At 37.9% G+C, this 21,613-nt stretch overlaps 1 protein-coding gene across 12 annotated transcripts in view; it reads right to left on the bottom strand.

Annotated features, from left to right (window-relative positions):
• The window catches only part of mbnl2 (muscleblind-like splicing regulator 2), a 253,869-nt gene that overhangs the window by 135,027 nt on the left and 97,229 nt on the right, over positions 1–21,613 (bottom strand). Inside the window, exon 1 of one of the 12 annotated variants that reach the window (XM_039745409.1) lies at positions 20,715–20,827. The exons of 9 other annotated variants lie outside the window; for them this stretch is intronic. The gene's annotated coding sequence lies outside the window, so the exon portion shown is untranslated. Of the gene's footprint in view, positions 1–19,815; positions 19,835–20,560; positions 20,828–21,613 lie in introns of those variants that run through there. 2 more of the 12 variants (XM_039745408.1, XM_039745411.1) reach the window with 2 other exon arrangements.

Below are 21,613 nucleotides of genomic sequence, written 5' to 3'. Positions count from 1 at the left end.
AAGACTGTTATGAAAAGTGACTAGAGCACTTTTGTGTCCAAAGCTCTAGTGTGAGAGAGCATGAAGGCAGATTGAAAAGAAAAAGTGACACTTTTTAGATATGACAAAAGCAGGATATTATTTCACATTTGTGAGGTGTAAAGCAAGCAAACTAAGAAACACTTTTTATTTACTAAAAAAAAAAAAAAAAAGATTATCAGAACCTGCCAGAAGAATCCCAAACGTTAACTCTACACCATACATGTAAATAATGGTACTAATGCCATTACTGCTGTTACTACTTTAACAGTTTCTTCTCTATCATGACACAAAAGAGTATGAGTGAATACTGCTACTGCTTCTAGCAATACCAACTGGCTCCTTAATGGATTGGAGTAGGTGAAACATTAGGATCCAGTAAGGAGTTATCCCACTCTATCTCTGATGCCTCATTTGTCTACAATTCAAAAGCCCTCAATCATTCTGAAACTCCCTTCCTCCCCTCTTGATGGCGCTCTCCGGTGTTTGTTACCAATTTCAACTGTCCAGCTACTAAACATATTTTATACTTCAAAGGAATTAACTGAGAAGGATAGTAGTAGTAGGCATTTACTGTGTGTCTAGAGCAACAGTGACATTTTTAAACGAGGTTTTAAATATAGGTTGCACAGCATTCTGGAGTGATCTCTTCTAAAAGAATTGTGTTAGCCTTGTAATATGTGTTCCTTGGTAATGTCATGCACAAATTATATTTATCTACAAATTGTATGGATAAGGACTAGAATGTGAGGATTGGACAATGCTTATAAAAAAACAGCAACTAGTATGAAAACTTACACTGTTTAGGAAACTGTGAGTAATGAAACAAGTAATTGCACAGGGAAATAAAAATTAAATCTACAGAGGGTATATTTACATTAATTTACAATAAAATTAATCCTATTGGGTTTTTTCATATTATTTCATTTGCATGTCACAGAGATGCAAAATGAGGTATACCAGCTCTTTACATTCCACCAAACAAAACCTGACACAAGAGTGATGGACAAAATGCTGTTCTAGTGATGTTTAACATGAGTAAAATATCTATTAAGAAACTGTTGCCTATATTTTACATTTATTTTACTGTTTTGACACACACAAAGAATTTTAGTATAAAGGTCAGTCAGTCATTATCCAACCCGCTATATCCTAGCACAAGGTCACAGGGGTCTGCTGGAGCCAATCCCAGCCAGCACAGGGCGCAAGGCAGGAACAAATCCCCGAGCACGGCGCCAGCCCACCGCAGTAGTATAAAAGGTCTCATTTATAAAACTTATCCAATGCATCTGAAATTTGATAAATGATAACTTTAGCATATAATGTTAACTGCTATAGCAGCTACATTCATAAATACACATTGAGTATTCCTAAATCTGAAACTCCAAAATCTGAAACTTTTTAAATGCCGGCATTGTAACAAAAGTGGAAAATTCCACACAAGAGGCTTCTTTTAAAAAAAGTTTACTTGAATTCAAGCATGAATATATGCTTGCACCAAAAAGAGGATGTGAATGACATATTTGCAGATTCAAAATGAGCACCATGAAATAACTAGAAGCATCGAACACTGCAAAGAAACACCATACGATCAACAATGCAGGGGTTGAGTGTGAGGGTAACCCTGTGAAGCATCGAGCAGTGTTACGCAGCAAAACAGCTTTTTCTTCAGTGAAGTGGCACAGTAACACCTGCATTAAAAAGTGCTGCGTGGCACCGTTAAAATTGCAAATGACTTGTGCGTTAATGGAATATTACTGCTTATGGTTAACAAAAGCAGCTTCATTCTCATTAGGTGACCTTATTGCAGAATGAGTTCAGTAAATTGCTGCAGTCACATTAGGAAAACCGGACATGCTGTAAATTGCCTTATGGTAGCAATTTTTTATATTGGCAATATCATGCTACGTTTTATGTATGTACACCAACACCATACCAAAACTGAATGTAGCGACTTAGTAGGTTAATCACTTTCAGCATAAAGGCCAGGGTGGTGTGAAGCTTGGCTGAGAGATTTCTGAACTGTCGGGAATGCTCTGAGAAAAAACAACCGATAGTGGATATAAACTAATGAAAAACCAAAAAAGTGCTTTAGTGCAAATAAACAGCATTTTCCCCTCTTAAAAGTGAAGTAAAATACAGTCTATACATCATCCATCCATCCATTATCCTACCCGCTGTATCCTATCCACAGGGTCACGAGGGGTCTGCTGGAGCCAATCCCAGCCAACACAGGGCGCAAGGCAGGAAACAAACCCCGGGCAGGGCGCAAGCACACACACACACACACGTACACACCAAACACATACTAGGGATAATTTAGAATCGCCAATGCACCTAACCTGCATGCCTTTGGACTGTAGGAGGAAACCGGAGTACCCGGAGGAGACCCAAGCAGACACGGGGAGAACATGCAAACCACGCAGGGAGGACCCGGGAAGCAAACCCGGGTCTCCTAAATGTGAGGCGGCAGCAGCGCTACCCACTGCGCCACCGTGGTCTATACATCATATTTATTAATTTTGAAGTATGTTTGTCATATCAATGCACCTTATAATATTGGCTTGGTGATATGAATTATTATACATATGGTTCATGATTTAGCCAGTTTGGCTGCATTTCCCTACTTGATCATGTGTGTCCCCTAGGTATTTCATAATGTATATGCCAGGGGTCTCCAACACGTCACTCGCGAGCTACCGGTAGCTCGCAACCCCTTTCCAAGTAACTCGCCAAAGGATTAATGAATCCTACACAAATTTGAAAACTTGATTTGTTAAATTAGGGGTGGGCGATCTTTCCAAAAATCATATCACAATCCACAAACTGAAGTGCAATCTATCTTTTCAATGTGGCATACACTTAGGAGAATATCAGACTCAAACTCATCAAGACCTAAGTAACACTTTATTTTAAATATTAAACAAAGTTGAATTCAATAGATCCATCGTTCACTAGCTAAGCGGAGGTAAGGAACATGCCCCGAAGCTGGCAAGTGAGTGAGGAAGGCCCCTCCCCTCGGACTACTGCAGCTCTCTTGGATTCGCACAGACAGACATTGGATTTTATATATTATATATTAGTAAACCTTTAAAAGTCTTAACAGCATTCTCAGCATTTCTGGAGCTTAGTGGAGCCAGATAACTATAAGAATCTTCACCAAGAGGCTCTGAAAATGTCTGCTTTGATTGGGTCTACATACCTCTGTGAGTCTGCCTTTTCTGATATTATTGTCAAGAAATCAAAGTTCAGAACAAGAATGGCAGATGAACATTTAAATGACACCATAAGAGTGAACCTAAGTGGCTACACTCCATTATACTGTATACCTCTCTTGTTGACTCCATGCAGTGCCAGTCATCTGACTAACTAAAAAACACATCACACATGCAACTAGATATGTCAATACTCTTGTGAAGTGAAACAGTGACATGTAACAAAATGACAAATGAATAAGTAATATCTGTGTACAGTATTTGTAATTGTATTGTTTTGTTTTGACAGCATTCATGTTTTAATTCAGTAGTGTGAGATTCACTAGAAAATGCATACAGACATACAAAATGCACTTGCAGGTGAACTAAATATTATTTTTGTGACATTTTAATGCAAAATGTGAGCTGTGAACACCAATATTTTGTAAATGTTCAGGCAAAACAAGCGTATTCAGTTTGTTTGGGTTGAAATAAGCTAGGAGAATAAACGTTAGAAAACATGAGTAGCTCTCGGACATTTTCATTTTGTAAAAGTAGCTCTCAAGGGGAAAAAAAGGAGACCCCTGGTATATGCAAATAATTCAAAATATTTCTGGTCTCAGACATTTCAGATTAGGGACACTAAATCTGTATTTTCAAGAGATGTGGGCTTGCTTTATTGAAAATATGCACACTACCCTGAAGAACTGAAGACCAATGCTTTCAAAACCCCATCAGACAAGTAGATGTAATTGTGTTCTCCACCTTGGAACATCTACTGTAATGCCAAGATTTAAAGTAATGGGCTATTCTTGAGCACAAAATGAGGCACTATCCTATAAAACCAGAAACAATGAAAAGGAAGTTAATATTAAATGTTATTATATCTATAAATAATTTTCTTCCCTTTTTAGACTGTATCAGCTTACTATTTTAAGAATATTTTAATTACTAGTTGTCCCATAGGAAATAATTTATACTCTACAGAATAAGTATTTTTTCTCTATTAAACTTAATATAATGAGAATTAAAAAGTGAAAGCTTTTCCTTTCAAAAAGTTGCTCAGGTACAGAATTTGACTTTACCATATTAAAATTAAATAAAAAGCATCAAAAATGATATATAATTATATCCTCACTGAAATATTTCTGATCTTGATATTACCGGTTGCATCCACACATAGGATGCAAAAAAATCTGGAATCAAACCATCTCAGGCAAACTTAGTGACAAACTTAGGTTTAAAAGTGATGGTTAAATGTTACAGTTAGGTGAAGTTATAATACATTATTAACATGGAAAAAAGTGCTCTGAAAAGCATTATATATATACAGGTGCATCTCAATAAATTAGAATATTATTGAAAAGTTAATTTATTTCAGTAATCCAATTCAAAAAGTAAAACTCGTATATTATATAGATTCATTATACATAGAGTGATATATTTCAAACATTTCTTTCTTTTCATTTTACTGATTATGACCCACCCACAGGTAATGAAAACTCAAAATTCAGTATCTCAGAAAATTAGAATATTACACAAGACCGATAAACGACCGATAAAAAAATGATACAGAAATGTTGGCCTACTGAAAAGTATGTCCTGTACACACTCAGTACTTGTTCGGGGCTCCTTTTGCATGAATCACTGCATCAGTGAGGCGTGGCATGGAGGCGATCAGCCTGTGGCAATGCTGAGGTGTTATGGAAGCCCAGGATGCTTTGATAGCAGCCTTCAGCTTGTCTGCATTGTTGGGTCTGGTGTCTCTCATCTTCCTCTTGACAATAGTTTAGGTCAGGCGAATTTGCTGGTCAATCAAGCACATTGATACCATGGTCATTAAACCACGTACAGTAATCCCTCCTCGATCGCGGGGGTTGCGTTCCAGAACCCCCCGCGATAGATGAAAATCCGCGAAGTAGAAACCATATGTTTGTATGGTTATTTTTATATATTTTAAACCCTTACTTTAAACCCACACTGTTAATATTATTAGAGCCCTCTAGACATGAAATAACACCCTTTAGTCAAAAGTTTAAACTGTGCTCCATGACCAGACAGAGATGACAGTTCTTTCTCACAATTAAAAGAATGCAAACATATCTTCTCTTCAAAGGAGCGCCATCAGAGAGAGAGAGCGAGATAAAAGCAAACAATCAAAAAATCAATACATGCTTTTAAGTATGCCGAAGCACCACGATAAAGCGGCATTTTGTAGAGGAGCGTCCGTATCCTCTAGGCAAACAGCCTCTGTGCAAACAGCCCCTTTGCTCACACCCCCTCCGTCAGACAGAGAGAGTGAAAGAGACAGGAAAAAGCAAACAATCAAGCACATCGTATATCATTGAGGAGTTTTATTTAATATGTAATACATGCTCTGATTGGGTAGCTTCTAAGCCATCCGCCAATAGCATCTCTTGTATGAAATCAACTGGGCAAACAAACTGAGGAAGCATGTACCATAAATTAAAAGACCCACTGTCCGCAGAAAGCCGCGAACCAGCGAAAAATCCATGATATATATATTTAGATATGCTTACATTTAAAATCCGCGATAGAGTGAAGCCGCGAAAGTCGAAGCGCGATATAGCAAGGGATTACTGTATTGGTTCTTTTAGCAGTGTGGGCAGGTGCCAAGTCATGCTGTAAAATGAAATCAGCATCTCCATAAAGCTTGTCAGCAGAGGGAAGCATGAAGTGCTCAAAAAATTTTCTGGTACACGGCTGCACTGACTTTGGACTTGACAAAACACAGTGGACCAACACCAGCAAATGAAATGGATCCCGAAATCATCAGCGAGTATGGAAACTTCACACTGGACCTCAAGCAACTTGGATTCTGTGCCTGATCACTCTTCATCCAAACTCTGGGACCTTGATTTCCAAATGAAATTCAATATTTACTTTCAGGAATGCGATAGTTGTAGCCCATGTCACGAATACGTCTGTGTGTGGTGGCTCTTGAAGCACTAACTCCAGCCACAGTACACACCTTGTGAATCTCCCCCACAAATTCTTGAATGAGCTGTTCTTCACAATCCTTTCAAGGCTGTGGTTATCCCTGTTGCTTGTGCACCTTTCTCTGCCCCATTTCCTCCATCCACTCAAATTTCCATTAATATGATTGGATGCGGCAATCTGTGAACAGCCATCTTCTTCAGCAATGAGATTTTGTGGCTTACCCTCCTTGTGGAGGGTTTCAATGAATGTCTTCTGGATAACTGTCAAGTTAGCAGTCTTCACCATAATTGCGTGGCCTACTGAACCAGGCTGAGAGACCATTTAAAGCAGGGGTGCCCAATGTGTCGATCGCGATCGACAGGTAGATCACGTTGCATTCAAAAAAAAAAATTTTTTTAAACATTAGTCTATCATATATCCTCCCTATGGCATTTGCCACTTGACTGACATACAGGGCGGCCAGTCTGAGATCTCTTCTCTTCTAACACACTGGTCATCCCGCATGCATGATCAAACACGCGAGCTAATGCAAAACTCCGGCTGTAATCTAGTTAGCCTTCCAATTTATATCGACTAAAGAAGGGATTTAAAAAAATTGTTTGGGGAGGGTATGGGCTGGATGTGGAATTGGAAGAGGATTTTTTTCTCACAATATCGCAATGGAAGTGCGTTTGTCTGATCTGTCAATCTATCATTGCTATTCCAAAGAAGGAAAATGTGGAAAGGCATTTTCAAACTGTTCATAAAAACTACGTAACTAACGTCCTTCCAAAAAGCGATCTGAGAAAGAGAAAGGAGAGGGAACCAACATCGCAGTTAATCGGACAGCTGTCATTTTTCACTCGGCTGAATTCAAAAGCTTCTTGACTGCATTATTCGGCTCTACTTATTTATGCGAGTCAGCCTTTTTCCACAGGACGATAATTAAATCCAAACACTGTAGTGACCATAAATGTATTGAATTGTTATTGTGCCATAAAGGTTATTCAGTTATGCAAGGTACGACAACATACATTTTATGTATAAAGTATACTCAGTATATATGTGTGTGTGTGTGTGTGTGTGTAATTTTTAAATTAGGTACATCATTTCGACCTGGTCATTTTAAAGGTAGCTCACAAGCCGAAAAAGTGTGGGCACCCCTGATTTAAAGGCTCAGTACACCTTTGCAGGTGTTTTGGGTTAATTAGCTTAGTGGAGTGTGACACCATGAGTCCAATATTGACATTTTCACAATATTCTAATTTTCTGAGATACTGAATTTTGGGTTTTCATTAGCTATAAGCCATAATCAGCAAAACGTGTATATATAATTATAAGTATATTATATATACATATAATTATGTACTAACCCAAACCTTTACTAAAATTTAATTGCATTCCAGTTCTTGAAACAATTTCACTAAGCACAAAGAAACCTTAAATTCTGTATAACAGATTGGGGTTTTTGTGCTGCAATTCACACATCTTCCCTTGCCTTTTGCTGCAGTTGCAACACAAAGATTTAGTGTGTTCTTATGTATTTACTTTTGTTGTTATTGCTTATTTATTGCATTTTACATCTGGAATAAGCTACTTACATACATTTTCATACGAGCTTCCATCCAGAGCTGGGGGCAATGCTTTTCATGACAACCCTGGGCAAAGGACAGGAAACAGCCCTGAACAGAGCACATACATAAAACTAAACCATTCACACAGGGGACAATATAAGGTGTCCAATCACCCTAAACAGCATACTTTTCATATGCAAGTCAAAAACTACCATACTCAGAAACAGTGGCGTGAAACAGTAACATTCATTCGAACAGGGATGGAGAAGAGGGGAGATTCCCCACCTGAAACTGTGAGCAGTGACGAGGCACGGTTCAATTCAGTGACATTCGATCGAAGACCAGTCCCTTGTGACAGTTTTTGCAGTATGATTCAGTGACATGTAATCAGATGGGGGTCCTCCACATGAAACTGTGTGCAGCAGCGTGACTTAATAACATTTGAACGAACAGTGGTCACCCATGAAAGTTTGTGTGGGTTCATTCAGTGATATTCCTTTGAAGACTGGTCCACTGTATAAACTCACATAAAGTAAATTTGCACCAGACAGTGTCCAGATAAGGTAATTGAACCCATGACACTTGAACTGTAACCTGCATAGTATGACACTTCAAAGTTATTGTATAAGCAGTACTCACAAATCAAGTATAGCATTAAGTCATTCATCAAATGTGTTGTTAGCAAACAGTCATAATTATGAATCAAGGTTTTCATATACAGTAATCCCTCCTCGATCGCGGGGGTTGCGTTCCAGACCCCCCCGCGATAGGTGAAAATCATGAAGTAGAAACCATATGTTTCTATGGTTATTTTTATATATTTTAAGCCCTTATAAACTCTCCCACACTGTTTATAAATATTCCCCGCAGAGTTATACAGCATAATCCCTTTGTATTCTCTTAGATATTAGGTAAGATTCATTGAAATTATGTATATAAACACACTGTTTATATACAGTAAAACCTAAATATTATTTTAAAGATATTGAGTGTCTCCGATATCACATGTTACAGCCATTACGATAGACATGCCACCAGCAATAAATACGTACAATGCAACAAAAATAGTATACAGTAAATGTGTGTGTACAGTGACACTAAACGTACGTACATGTACTAAGTAATGTAAGTAGAAAATTAATTATAGTTACTCACCAACAATGACACAATGACTTGTCCGATAACAATGAGTTTTATTTTACTGCACAACAAAGGAGAGAGTTACAGCCCTTAAAGGAGCCACTTCAGGCGATTGTGTAGCAATGCCGTTGTTCTTCTTCTGGCAGTCTTCAATCCAAATCCCTAAAGCAGATTCCATCCAGACTACTGCCTTATTACATCCACTTACAACTTGTTTTGCACCCTGATTAAAAGGACCCTGCGCCGTAGATCTTATATTCCTTTCCTACTTTTTAAATAAAAAGAATCATAGCCTTCAACAAATCCAAAACGTTTACCTTTTCGCAATCATTAACATCTTCCGTTTGCACTTGGGCACGGCCCCTGAAGCAGTAGCAGATCGTTTTGGAGCCATAATGAAGGGCTTGACTATGCACAAAGATAAACACAAAAGAACACAACTCTTTACACAGGGAAACATGTTGATGCTGAATGAGCGAGACGAGACTTCCTGGTTAACACTGCATTAAGTAAGCAGGAACTTAACTGCGTGCTCTGATTGGTTAGCTTCCCAGTCAGGAGAACTTAACTGCGTGCTCTGATTGGTTAGCTTCTCAGTCATCCGCCAATAGCGTCCCTTGTATGAAATCAACTGGGCAAACCAACTGAGAAAGCATGTACAGGAAGTAAAATGACACATTGTCCGCAGAACCCGCTAAGCAGCGAAAAATCCGTTATATATTTAGTTATGCTTTCATATAAAATCCGGGATAGAGCGAAACCGCGAAAGTCAAAGCGCGATATAGCGAGGGATTACTGTACTTTGCCACTAGCATTTTCTAACTTTTCCCTATTCGTATTTTTGCTATTTGTATTTCCCTAAAACAAGATTCAGTTACTATTGCACAGCATAAAACCATTCCCCATTCACTCTGACGGAAGCTTTATGCATAATGGTGCATAAAGATGAACTACAACACACAATTTAATTTGGGAAACATAATATGAATGGCCAATCGTAGACAACTTTACATTACTGGAATTCTCTGAGCTTCAGCTATTCAATGGTAACTAGCCTTTCACTGTATGTGGCCCAACGCAGGTGGGATCTTTAATAAATGCAGATTCACTCAGCTGTTGCTTGTTAATCACATCTGCATATACGTGTGAAAATCACATATTTTACTATCAAAAGACGGTAGACAACATGGAAACTTATGATTTATTTTAAAAGAAAACACCACTGGGTATGTGAAAATACCACAGTTGCTTTTGAATGACTAGTGGGTTTTTTGCAATGTACACAAACAACTTTGAAATATCTCTCTGTCCCGCTGGCAGGGCACCACGCGCATGAAAACTAAAAAAAAAATCCTACCACTCACAATGATAGAAATATACTGAGTAACAATTGGTATATAAATTGCTATCATAAAAATATATGACAGACTAAATCTGTCCTTAAACTGCAGACCCAAAAATCTTATCTATAATTCTTATTAAACAATAAAGCAATAAAACATAAAACACAGACTTTAAATATATTTATCACCAAGTCATGTCACTTACAGATAATCTCAGATGATTCTGCACTTATGGGGTGTATTGATGAGGGAGATGAGACACAGTATTGGAATGAGATAGAGAACTTTGTTTCTTAGTTCTGAGAGAATTGTCTTCAACTTAAAATCAGCAAAACCAAAGAACTGCTTATTGACTATTGCTGCACCAAACAGAGAGGATGCACAGATGGTACATTCCTACAAGTACTCGGGGGTCCACATCAATGACAGGGTGAACTGATCTTGCAACACAGAAGAACTATATAAGAAAGGGCAGCGCAGGCTCTTTTTTCTTAGGAGACTACTACTACTATTCTACAATTTTGTAAAGGGCATTGCAACTTTCCAAACTGTGTTTTGTCTTCATTCTCTTCTTCTTCTGTTCTGAGTGCCATTATAAACAATGTTGCACATCCTCTCTTTGACACATTTACACAGAGGACTTTCTGCCAACAAATTACTCAGCAGGAAACACTTTATCAGAGATTTATGGCAGAACTATTACTCTATTCTAAATTCGCAATATTATAATCAATCACTTCAGATATGTAAATAAATATAAACAATACAATTTAGATATACCAGAATGTTAAATTGAAAGAGCAATTATTGAGGGCATGGTCTTAACCATACACATACCTGTAGTCATATATACCTGGGCCAATTTAGAGTCCCAAATTAACCTAATTTTTGGGATGTGGTAGGAAAATCTGAACACCCATTAAAAAAAGAAAAATACATACACACCAGAAAAATCTGCAAACACACACAAGTGTGATCTATGTGATCTAAGTGTGTGTGCTCACGCATCTGCGGGAGGTTGGTGAGGTAACTGAGGCGAGACAAACCTGCACTGAGGTCTGTCTCAATTGATTCATCAGCTTTCTGCAGTGTGCAATTAAGGTGTTGCACCCAAGGAAACATACAAGGGAGACCCAGTAAGAGGACAGGGCAAGAAAAAGGAAAGGAGTTAAATGAAGAGAGAAAGGCAGGAGTGACAGAGAGCTGGTGACAGATGGGAGGAAGCAGGCAGACGGGAAGGCAAGCCCAAGGAAGGAGCATATGGTCAGCACTTATGTGGGGTCACTCCACAGGAACAAAATGTGGCCAGTATGATCAGGGTTTGCTCTTGCCAGGAGGAGCCAGCTCTCTGTGGAACACTGTGGGATTGGAGGTGGGGAAACAGGCATGGATAAAAGGTTGTCTACGCCTGTTGGATGGATGTCTCTTCATGCTGCAAGGCCTGATCAGAGTAAGACGTAGAGATTTCAGTTTTAAAAGGAAAGCACAAGGGCTCAGAATTTTAAAGGACAGTTTCCTGCCTGTGTTTTTAACCTCTGATTTTAATGGATATTTATTTATTGAATTTTAACCTCCACCTTCCCTTTTATTACTGGAGTATTTATTTATTGACTTTTGATGCACTGCACTTTTTGGACACTTGAAATTTTAATAAAATCACCAAGTCACTCTTGCACCTACCTACCTTATGTGTTGTGTCCTCATCTGCCTAACTTATCCAGGTTATGTTATAGATGGTGGCGGGTTCAAGAGGCTCCCTAGAGTAACTGGGAGGTTGGAGCAAACCCACACCATAACAATCATTAACAAATATTTTGGGCAGCAAACAATAAGAAGAATACAACGATGAACATTATTATCTCAAGTTACTTCACCTATTCTACTTATTAGAACTCATGACCCTTCATCAATATTTTCAACTTCTGAATAAGGTAACATTTAACTCAAAATCTCTGATTGTATAAGCATTTCTGTTTTGATAATTCCCACAGCGTAATTCACTTTAAAGAAATGTTTATTGATGTGGAATGATTTTTGAAAAATAAACTCAATGTTGACACATGCCATCGTTTATTTAAATATTAAGAGACAACATACTTCTGAATGGCACAGAGTCATAATAAGACATCAATGAGTACATAAGACATACTTTTGTGGTAGGAAAAAAATACAGTTTATTCTGTTTAATACAACTCACACATCAGTTCAACAGTGTGTGTGTGTCTTCAAAAGGGAAGTAGGAATGGTGAGTATTTTTTTGAAATTTATATTATGAATAGTGAACTGTTTAACAATGCACTACTCTCAATATGTGTACACCCTATGGTCCAATTTACACTCTGTCATTTCTAGTCTACTCTATTTGTCTTTTGCTTGCAGCTAATGAATGTGTCTATCTTATCGCAAACTCCTCAAATTTGTTTTGTAATAAATAACACTGAAACATAAGGTAATATGTTGCAACAGTAACCAAAACAGTAGACTTTAAATGCAAAAGATGACTCTTCTTGATGATACAGTGGCATAGTGTATACAAATCCAATGTATTTAAGGAGCTTTTACACTCCCACTTATATGACACACCAGGGAGAAAACAAAGATATAGAAGAAAAGGTTTATGAGTACATAAGCCTGATATACTGTATCTCCTGTTACTGGAAATGCTCCTGCTGATAAATATGGGAACATAAACAAAGCAAAGTGTACCGATTTCTGGGCATATGTAGGGATAGAAAATCTTTTTCAAGGTTCTTTTCTAATGCAAAGAATAACATATGGTGTTTATTTAGACATATATGGTTCATTAACATTAGTGAAGTATTCAAACACAAAGATTGTATCCTCTCAACATCTGCTGTCCTTAAAAGCGGGGTCCATTACATCAAGCATTTACAAAATATCTAAACTGATTCATTGGGCTAAATCTCAGAAAACAAAAAGTTACTTCACATTTTCATTGATTGACTTTTAACACCACAGTGAGAAAACATTTGCAATGACTGATTATTCCAACACTATTTACTTCACAGGTTGTAGACAGTTAACAGAATAAATTTTAAAATATTTGGTATCTCTTGCATTATGTGTGCTATCAACACCTTTCCTTTGTATCCTTGTGTGTCTTAATGTCTCTTGACCGGGGCACCCTCTTGTGAGCATGTTCCAGTAAAGCCTGTTTCTCAGACTCTGTCATTTTGAGGTGACAGATTGTTCTGAGAGACCAGACATACACACATACATCAGACCTTAGCATGTTATTTAATAGTATACAGTGCATCCATCTTGAAGGACCCTAGTCAATGTTAGGTACAGTGCATCCGGAAAGTATTCACAGCACATCACTTTTTCCACATTTTGTTATGTTACAGCCTTATTCCAAAATGGATTCAATTCATTTTTTCCTCAGAATTCTACACACAACACCCCATAATGACAACATGAAAAAAAGTTTACTTGAGGTTTTTGCAAATTTATTAAAAATAAAAAAATTGAGAAAGCACATGTTCATAAGTATTCACAGTCTTTGCCATATAGCTCAAAATTGAGTTCAGGTGCATCCTGTTTCCCCTGATCACCCTTGAGATGTTTCTGCAGCTTAATTGGAGTCCACCTGTGGTAAATTCAGTTAATTGGACATTATTGGGCAGTTGACAGTTCATGTCAGAGCACAAACCAAGCCTGAAGTCAAAGGAATTGTCTGTAGACCTCAGAGACAGGATTGTCTCGAGACGCAAATCTGGGGAAAGTTACAGAAACATTTCTGCTGCTTTGAAGGACTCAATGAGCACAGTGGCCTCCGTCATCCGTAAGTGGAAGAAGTTCAAAACCACCAGGACTCTTCCTAGAGCTGGCCGGCCACCTAAACTGAGCGATCGGGGGAGAAGGGTCTTAGTCAGGGAGGTGACCAAGAACCTGATGGTCACTCTGTGGAGAGAGGAGAACCTTCCAGAAGGACAACCATCTCTGCAACAATCCACCAACCTTCCAGAAGGACAACCATCTCTGCAACAATCCACCAATCAGGCCTGTATGGTACAGTGGCCAGACGGAAGCCACTCCTTAGTAAAAGGCACATGGCAGCCCGCCTGGAGTTTGCCAAAAGGCACTTGAAGGACTGTCAGACCATGAGAAACAAAATTCTCTGGTCTGATGAGACAAAGATTGAACTCTTTGGTGTGAATGTCAGGCGTCACGTTTGGAGGAAACCAGGCACCACTCATCACCAGGCCAATACTATCCCTACAGTGAAGCATGGTGGTGTCAGCATCATGCTGTGGGGATGTTTTTCAGCGGCAGGAACTGGGAGACTAGTCAGAATAAAGGAAGAGATGACTGCAGCAATGTACATAGACATCCTGGATAAAAACCTGCTCCAGAGCGCTCTTAACCTCAGACTGGGGCGACAGTTCATCTTTCAGCAGGACAACAACCCTAAGCACACAGCCAAGATATCAAAGGAGTGGCTTCAGGACAACTCTGTCAATGTCCTTGAGTGGCCCAGCCAGAGCCCAGACTTGAATCCGATTGAACATCTCTGGAGAGATTTAAAAATGGCTGTGCACCGACGCTTCCCATCCAACCTGATGGAGCTTGAGAGGTGCTGCAAAGAGGGATGGGCGAAACTGGCCAAGGCCCCACTGACTTAGAACATGCACAAACTTCTCCCAGCTGCCTTGATTGATTATCTGGGAGAGTTTTAGAGTGGAAATAATAGATTTTTATTTGGAATACACACATTTCATGTGTGTTCCATTTCTATAGTAATCTGTGTAAACACATTTTTTAAACAGAAACGTTTTTCATATTCTAGTATTAAATGACAAAATGTAGGCATAAACTATATATTGTATGAACCCTGAAGTCCAAATATCAAAGAAACACTTTCACAAAAGGTACAAATATAACAGAACAAGTGACCATTTATTCAAAAATATAATTGCAGAAAAAAAAGTCTCCTTAGCATGCCACATTGACACACATTTACTACAACTGCCTTTGTGGCGTAATGGTATCAGATAATGACTGGTAATCAAAAGGTCACAAGCTTGATCGCGCACGACTCCATTTTGAGAACTGCTTGTATTCTTACTATTTTAGAATAAAAACATTTGATTTCAGTCTGTAACAGCCGGTGTAATTTATGATACTTGTAAAGGTTAACTTTGTTTTTTTTTAATTCACTTTTCATTCTCTCAGTCGCGTTCAGGATACTCCCCCACCCCCCCTTTCCATCTGACACTGCGGTTTTCACATAAAGACGCGTTATAGATCTGCAGTGTACTTGTGACTGCATTCTCCAAACTTGTGAACTGAAGTGCCTGCGTGCACTTTCGTGGCATTACATGTGTATTTTTTGAGCATGCCTGTGTGACTCAAACACAGGAACATATGTTGGTGTACAAGCATAACAAAACAAGTGCATTTTATTCAAGACTATAACCGAAGAAAAAAGAAAGCAAGTTAAAGTAAGCGGTTGATACGACAGCTTACGTGGTGCAATGCTAAGAACTGCTGATTTCCGTGCTATATAAAATCATCACATTCAAATATTAACAGGTCCCACACACCAAGGACCGCCCTTCCTACATTTACGACATGTGTACTTGTTGCAGTGTACACACATCTCTGTGCTATGGTTCCTATTACACTGAATGAGCACCTGACACTGTACTTTCTTCCCTACATAAATAACATTCGAGCTATAGCACATCTCCAAATAAATAACATTCAAGATATAACACATCTTTATGTGAAAACAGCAGTGTCAGATGGGGAGGATGGGGGGGGGATCGTGAACATGACTGGGAAAATGAAACTGAATTTAAAAAAAAAGCTAATCTTTACAATTATCATACATTTACACTGGCTGTTACAGACTGACTGAAATCAAATGTACATTTTTATTCTAAAATAGTACAGTACGTGCAATATTATTTGAAAATGAACAGCGTCAGATCGGGTTTGAATACACGCTGACGCTGTTACAGAAGGGGTCAGCTTATTCAGTGCAGCAGTTTCAACGCACAGTACATGTGAATATTATTTGAAAATGAACAGTGTCAGATCAAGCATATACTCAAACCCGATCTGACGCTGTTCGTTTTCAAATAATATTGCATTAGTGCGAAGATTTTTTTACATATATTGTCTCTTTCTTTCATCTTGTGGTTTGTAATCAGTGACCACGTGTTTTTTTTTTCCTGATCTTGCCAGTCCCCACATGTTGCTGTATGGTGATGTTTCTTTTGTACTCCAGAACATGTAGAGGACAGAATAGTACAGAGCAGTAAGTTCAGAGTTATATGCAATCAGACAGAGAAGTCAATAGATATATAAATAAACAGGGAAGGCACTGTATAGATAAATAAAAAAATAGCTAAAGGGATAGATATATAGATGGGAAGGAAAGGCACTATATGATAGGCAGACAGGGAAGCTGCCATATAATAATAAAATTACTGTTATTACTATATAGATAGACAGGGAGTTCAGGCAGGCACAGCGGTGAAGGTTAAAAAGAAAAAAAAATAACATTTTCTCCCCAGCGGGGAATCTAACTTGGGTCCCTGAGGCACGGAAAGTCTGCTGCATTTTGCGTCAGCAAATCTTACCGGTATGCCACAGAAGCTGTTGTATTGCTCTTGAACCTTTTGTGAAAGTGTTTATTTGATCTTTGGACTTCAGGCTTTACACATTTTACAGTTTATTCCTACATTTTGCAACATTTACTGTATTACTAAAATATGAAAACGTTGTTTGTTTTTACACAGATTACTGCAGAAACGGAACACACATGAAATGTGTGTGTTCCAAATAACAATCTATTATTTCCACTCTAAGACTCCACTTCACTCCCAAATAATCAATCAAGGCATGAGCTGGGAGAAGTTCGTGCACATTCTAAGTCAGTGGAGGGATGGAGTAGCCGGCTGCTTGCAGTTTGTCTTTATCAGCACATTTAGGTGACAAAAAATGCTGGCGGAGAGGTGCAAACGGTTTTAACGTGGGCCAGATCTATGAGTTTTTTCGTAGACTCTGGTAATTCTAGTGTTAATGAGAGGTCAGGTCAGGTAGGGGAGCATGCATTGGTGTAGTGCCTCACCTCACCCATCACACAATGAAGCAGCTCAGGATTCCATCTGGCAACCCCCCCAGGCAGACATGGGCTCCAGTCCCACCCTCCAGAAATGACCCTCTATCTGTTGCAGCTAGGTGTTATGTAGACGTCCCCTTGGCGAGGTCCACCTGCTTGGGTTCTCAGCAAAGAAGATCCTGCGAGCCGATCACTCTTAGGGAATCACGCCATTTGGCCATAATGCCATAACTGATGCTCCCAAACAATGCAGGTAATGTCCCTCAATCGGGACTCCATGAGCATTCGACACAAGTCAAACCATCAGTATCCAAGGATTCTCAGAAGAGACACACTACCGAAGGAATCCAGTCTCCATCTCAGGTCACTGGCTAGCGTTCATGCCTCACAATCATATCGAAAAACAGAGAGCATCAGGACTCTAAAGACTTGGACCTTCATCTTTTTTCAGAGATATCGGGAGTGCCACACATCCCTTTGAGGCGATCTCATGACCCTCCATGCTCTCTCAATACGTCTACTGACTTCATAAGAAGAGTCAGCAGAGACATGAATGTTGCTGCCGAGCTAAGTAAACCTCTCGATGAAATCAACATTAACTCCACAGACAGATACACTGCTGATGGCTGCGCCCAAAAGGTCATTACTGCAAGTTTGACATAATGTGTAGGCAGATATCAAATTCCAATAACTGAATATTATGATTTAACCTTTATCATTTATGCTGGGATACAGACATTTTCACTTCTTAATAAAAGTTTTACTTCAAGTTACTGCTTCTAACATACAATTTCAGACCCCCTCCTACTTATCCTCCTCCTATGCCTCTTCTATCTTGTCTAATTTTCTTTTAGGATATATCTTCTCTGATAGTAAAACTAAACCGGTTAATCATTTCATGTTAGCCAACAGCCATATGCTGGCCTCATATGGCATTGTCTTGTTTGCATTATATTATATTAAGTACCTTCAACAATTTACACATAAAAGATTGATTTTGATTATACTCTTAATGGACGACTTGACAAGAAAGACTTTCCAGCCTGCAGACCTGGGCAAAGCCCAAATGTTTAATCCTTTAAGAGGTACAAACACATCAAGCGAGGACATAAAGTACATATACTATTAATTTATTTTTCTTATTTTCTTGGTATATTGATATTTACATTGAAGAGGTTAGTGGTGCAATAGCATGACAGCTGTGGCATATTTTCTATGAATCTTACTAAAACAATATCAGGGAACCATTATTTCAATTCACACTGACCATTTCCTCTGCAGCAGAATGTTAACTCCAGCTACCTATTGGCTTAGGCTATTTACAGTGAGGTGAAAATCTTATTATAGAAGTCCTTTGGGATTTCACTAACCCTGTTTCACATTTTAACAAAGCATCTCTTTTAAAAAGAAAAAAAAAACAGTTAATCTTGTGATTTTTAGTGTATAGTGTGCTTTGATACTCAGCATGAAGAGCAGGCTACAGTAAACAATTAAGTAAATAAAAGAATAAAGAAGTGCTTATTAAGAGTTTCTAATCCTATTACTTTTAACATCCTTCATTAAAAAAAAAGTCTACTAATCCCTTACCAATTATTCACCCAAATGACATTTCAAGCCTCTAAAATGAAGTGTTAAATTATTCCTGATAAAATATTCAGACATCATCCTAATTGGAACTGCTACCTTTCACTTTTATATATTACGTAATGAAAAAAATGTTTTGAAACTACAAGAAGTAAAATATTGTAATCTTATAAAATAAAGATCTGCTTTATTGTAGTTAATTTAAATTATGTGAATATTCATATACATGATTTAAGATTTTCTAATTTAAACAGGAAAATACAAAAGAAGTTAACTTTTCAAAAGAATGCTAAACAACTCAAGACAAAAAAAGCTTAAAATTTTCTCAATGACACACAATTCCCAGAACACATACTTCTATACAGTTCCTCTTCAGATAACAAAGAACAATTCCCATGGTTCAATCTGTTATTTTAACATTACTTTCCAAGTGCAACGTGCTACTAAATGTATCCAAGCGCCTCAGTAATACTTTCAATATTTTGTTAGTTAAAAATACCATATTATTAATTTTAGTCAGGAAATGCTGCTTTATCATAACTAAAAATAACGAGGCATAAATTAAAAACAAATAAAATGTAATATTAGTTTTGGACCTATACCAGAATTTAAAAAAATTCTGATAAAAATAAGTATTAATATATTTACTAGGAATACACAATTTTGAGTGAATGGGAAAAACATACATTTTATTTTAAAAACTGTTATAAAGTCACAAATATGGAGGACATTTTTAAATATAAATTTTCTAAACACACACTCCCATTAAAAAAAAACATCTTTTCAATTAGCAAAAAGTTTCAGATTCTTCTTGGCTAGATTAGGATGAGTTACTAAATGTTTTCTTTCTTTCAAATTAAAATCTAATTGAAAATACAGAAAGTAAACAGGCTGCCTGGCCATTAAAAAATTTAACAAAAGTACTTTACCTGGGTCTGACAAGAAATCTGAAAATTAACTTGGGCTGGTTGCAGCAAATCACAAGGCCTTACCAACAAAGAGCAATTTGCTTTTGGCCTCAGTCCACAATTTTCAAACAGGAAGGGCAGAGACAGCGTTCCATTTCAAATACACCCTTTTCCTCTCTACATGCCTGCCAGTTCTGAAATGAATCAGCCCTTTTCCTGTCTGGGCTATCAATAAAGTCCACTATGTCCTGATCTTTACATGAAGCCTTTGTGAATGCAGTAAATCAAACACAAAAACTGCTTTGGCTTTTTTGGTATAAGTAGTCTGCCCAGTAACTAACTGAAACAATTTATTTTTAATACGGGGGCCTATAAATTCAATTTTCATTTACTTTCCCTACTTATAGTAGGCTAAGCTGGAACCACAAATCTAAACAGAACTCCAATAATAATAATGATGATTTAAACAAGGGTGTGGATTCCGGTACTCAATTCCAATAACAAATGCAAAATATCCAATTCTAAAAATGTTTCTGTATTGCCACAGAAGAAGTACTCAATGAATAATACATAGGCTAGAACCATGCTATACACAGCAATATCAGTTTAATGTGTAAAAAGAACATAACCTACATTCATGCAGAGGCAAGTTTTTAGGCTTCTATAAGCAGCTACAGCATTTGAAAACAGTATGCAGTATACTGCAGCAAAAACTCTTTCTAAAGAAATGAAACATGAAAAGAAAAAAGAGAAATGATCCTCCCACCTCATTTGGATGACTCCGCAAGCTTGGTTTCAGTCTTTCTGTATGTTTTTTTTTTTTTTCTCAGCCTCTATCTTTCCTGCACTGCAGCGGCATTTGGTATGTAGACTGAACCCCTCCCAACAGAGTCATTACTGTCCTATCTGGAGATAATTACCATGTGGTTTGTTGTCGCTCCCCACTCTGATCTGCGTGTTAAAGGCCCATGCCTAGACATGGATTTTCTTTCAACGACAGTGCACAGAGGGAAAAAAAAAAGTGTCTGCTGAACTCTGACTGAAACATTTGCAGCCTTACCCTCCCCTCCTCGCAAGTCCCTCCCAGAGAGCTGCACCCAATGAAAGCCAAGGTCTCCCTTCTGCAGCTCTTAAATTGGCTGTAATGTCTGACTGACAAGTTGACTTCATTGCTTCTAATGCCAGCCCTGTGAATACTGATTTGAAAGATATTTCCCTTTTCTTTTATGCATTGGACTAAATTAGACTTAATGACAGAACATTTGCTTTTCTATGTCAATCTTTAAAACTGACATCTCAGGCTGACAGAAAGTAAGAAGAAGACATGAATATTTTGTTCTTTCCTGAAAGAAGAGAAAATTAACAACATCAGCCAGTTTAAAAAATAAACGCAGAAAACTTCTTTAATCAGTTATATACATGATGTCAAACACTTGTACTCTCCTCTGATTTAAGGGCTTTACAGATCCAGATTTTTAAGGTAAGCACTGTCTTAGAGGTTTTTAATTCTAATATAGAACCTAATATATATAATTTCAATTAGACAGGCCCAGGGTTCACTCATGAAATTAAACTTCATATCTGGATGGGAAATGTCTAAAATTCAGTTACGTATATAAAAGGAGTATATGATCCATGCAACTCAGCTTGTTCCAACAGAGACCTTTAATAGAACAAGCAGACCTCAAGATGAATGGATTTAGTTGAAAAATACATAAACTTTGAATGAATTCTTTAAAAAAAAAAATGTAATAATTACCCTATGCACAGGGTGGTCCAGATCTAATTATGCAGATCCAGATCATCTGGATGACTTTGA

Source organism: Polypterus senegalus, chromosome 2, assembly GCF_016835505.1.
Source record: "Polypterus senegalus isolate Bchr_013 chromosome 2, ASM1683550v1, whole genome shotgun sequence".
NCBI classification, from domain to species: Eukaryota; Metazoa; Chordata; class Cladistia; order Polypteriformes; family Polypteridae; genus Polypterus; species Polypterus senegalus.
The sequence above is the reverse complement of the archived record's forward strand: the minus strand, read 5'-3'. Positions and strand labels throughout refer to the sequence as shown.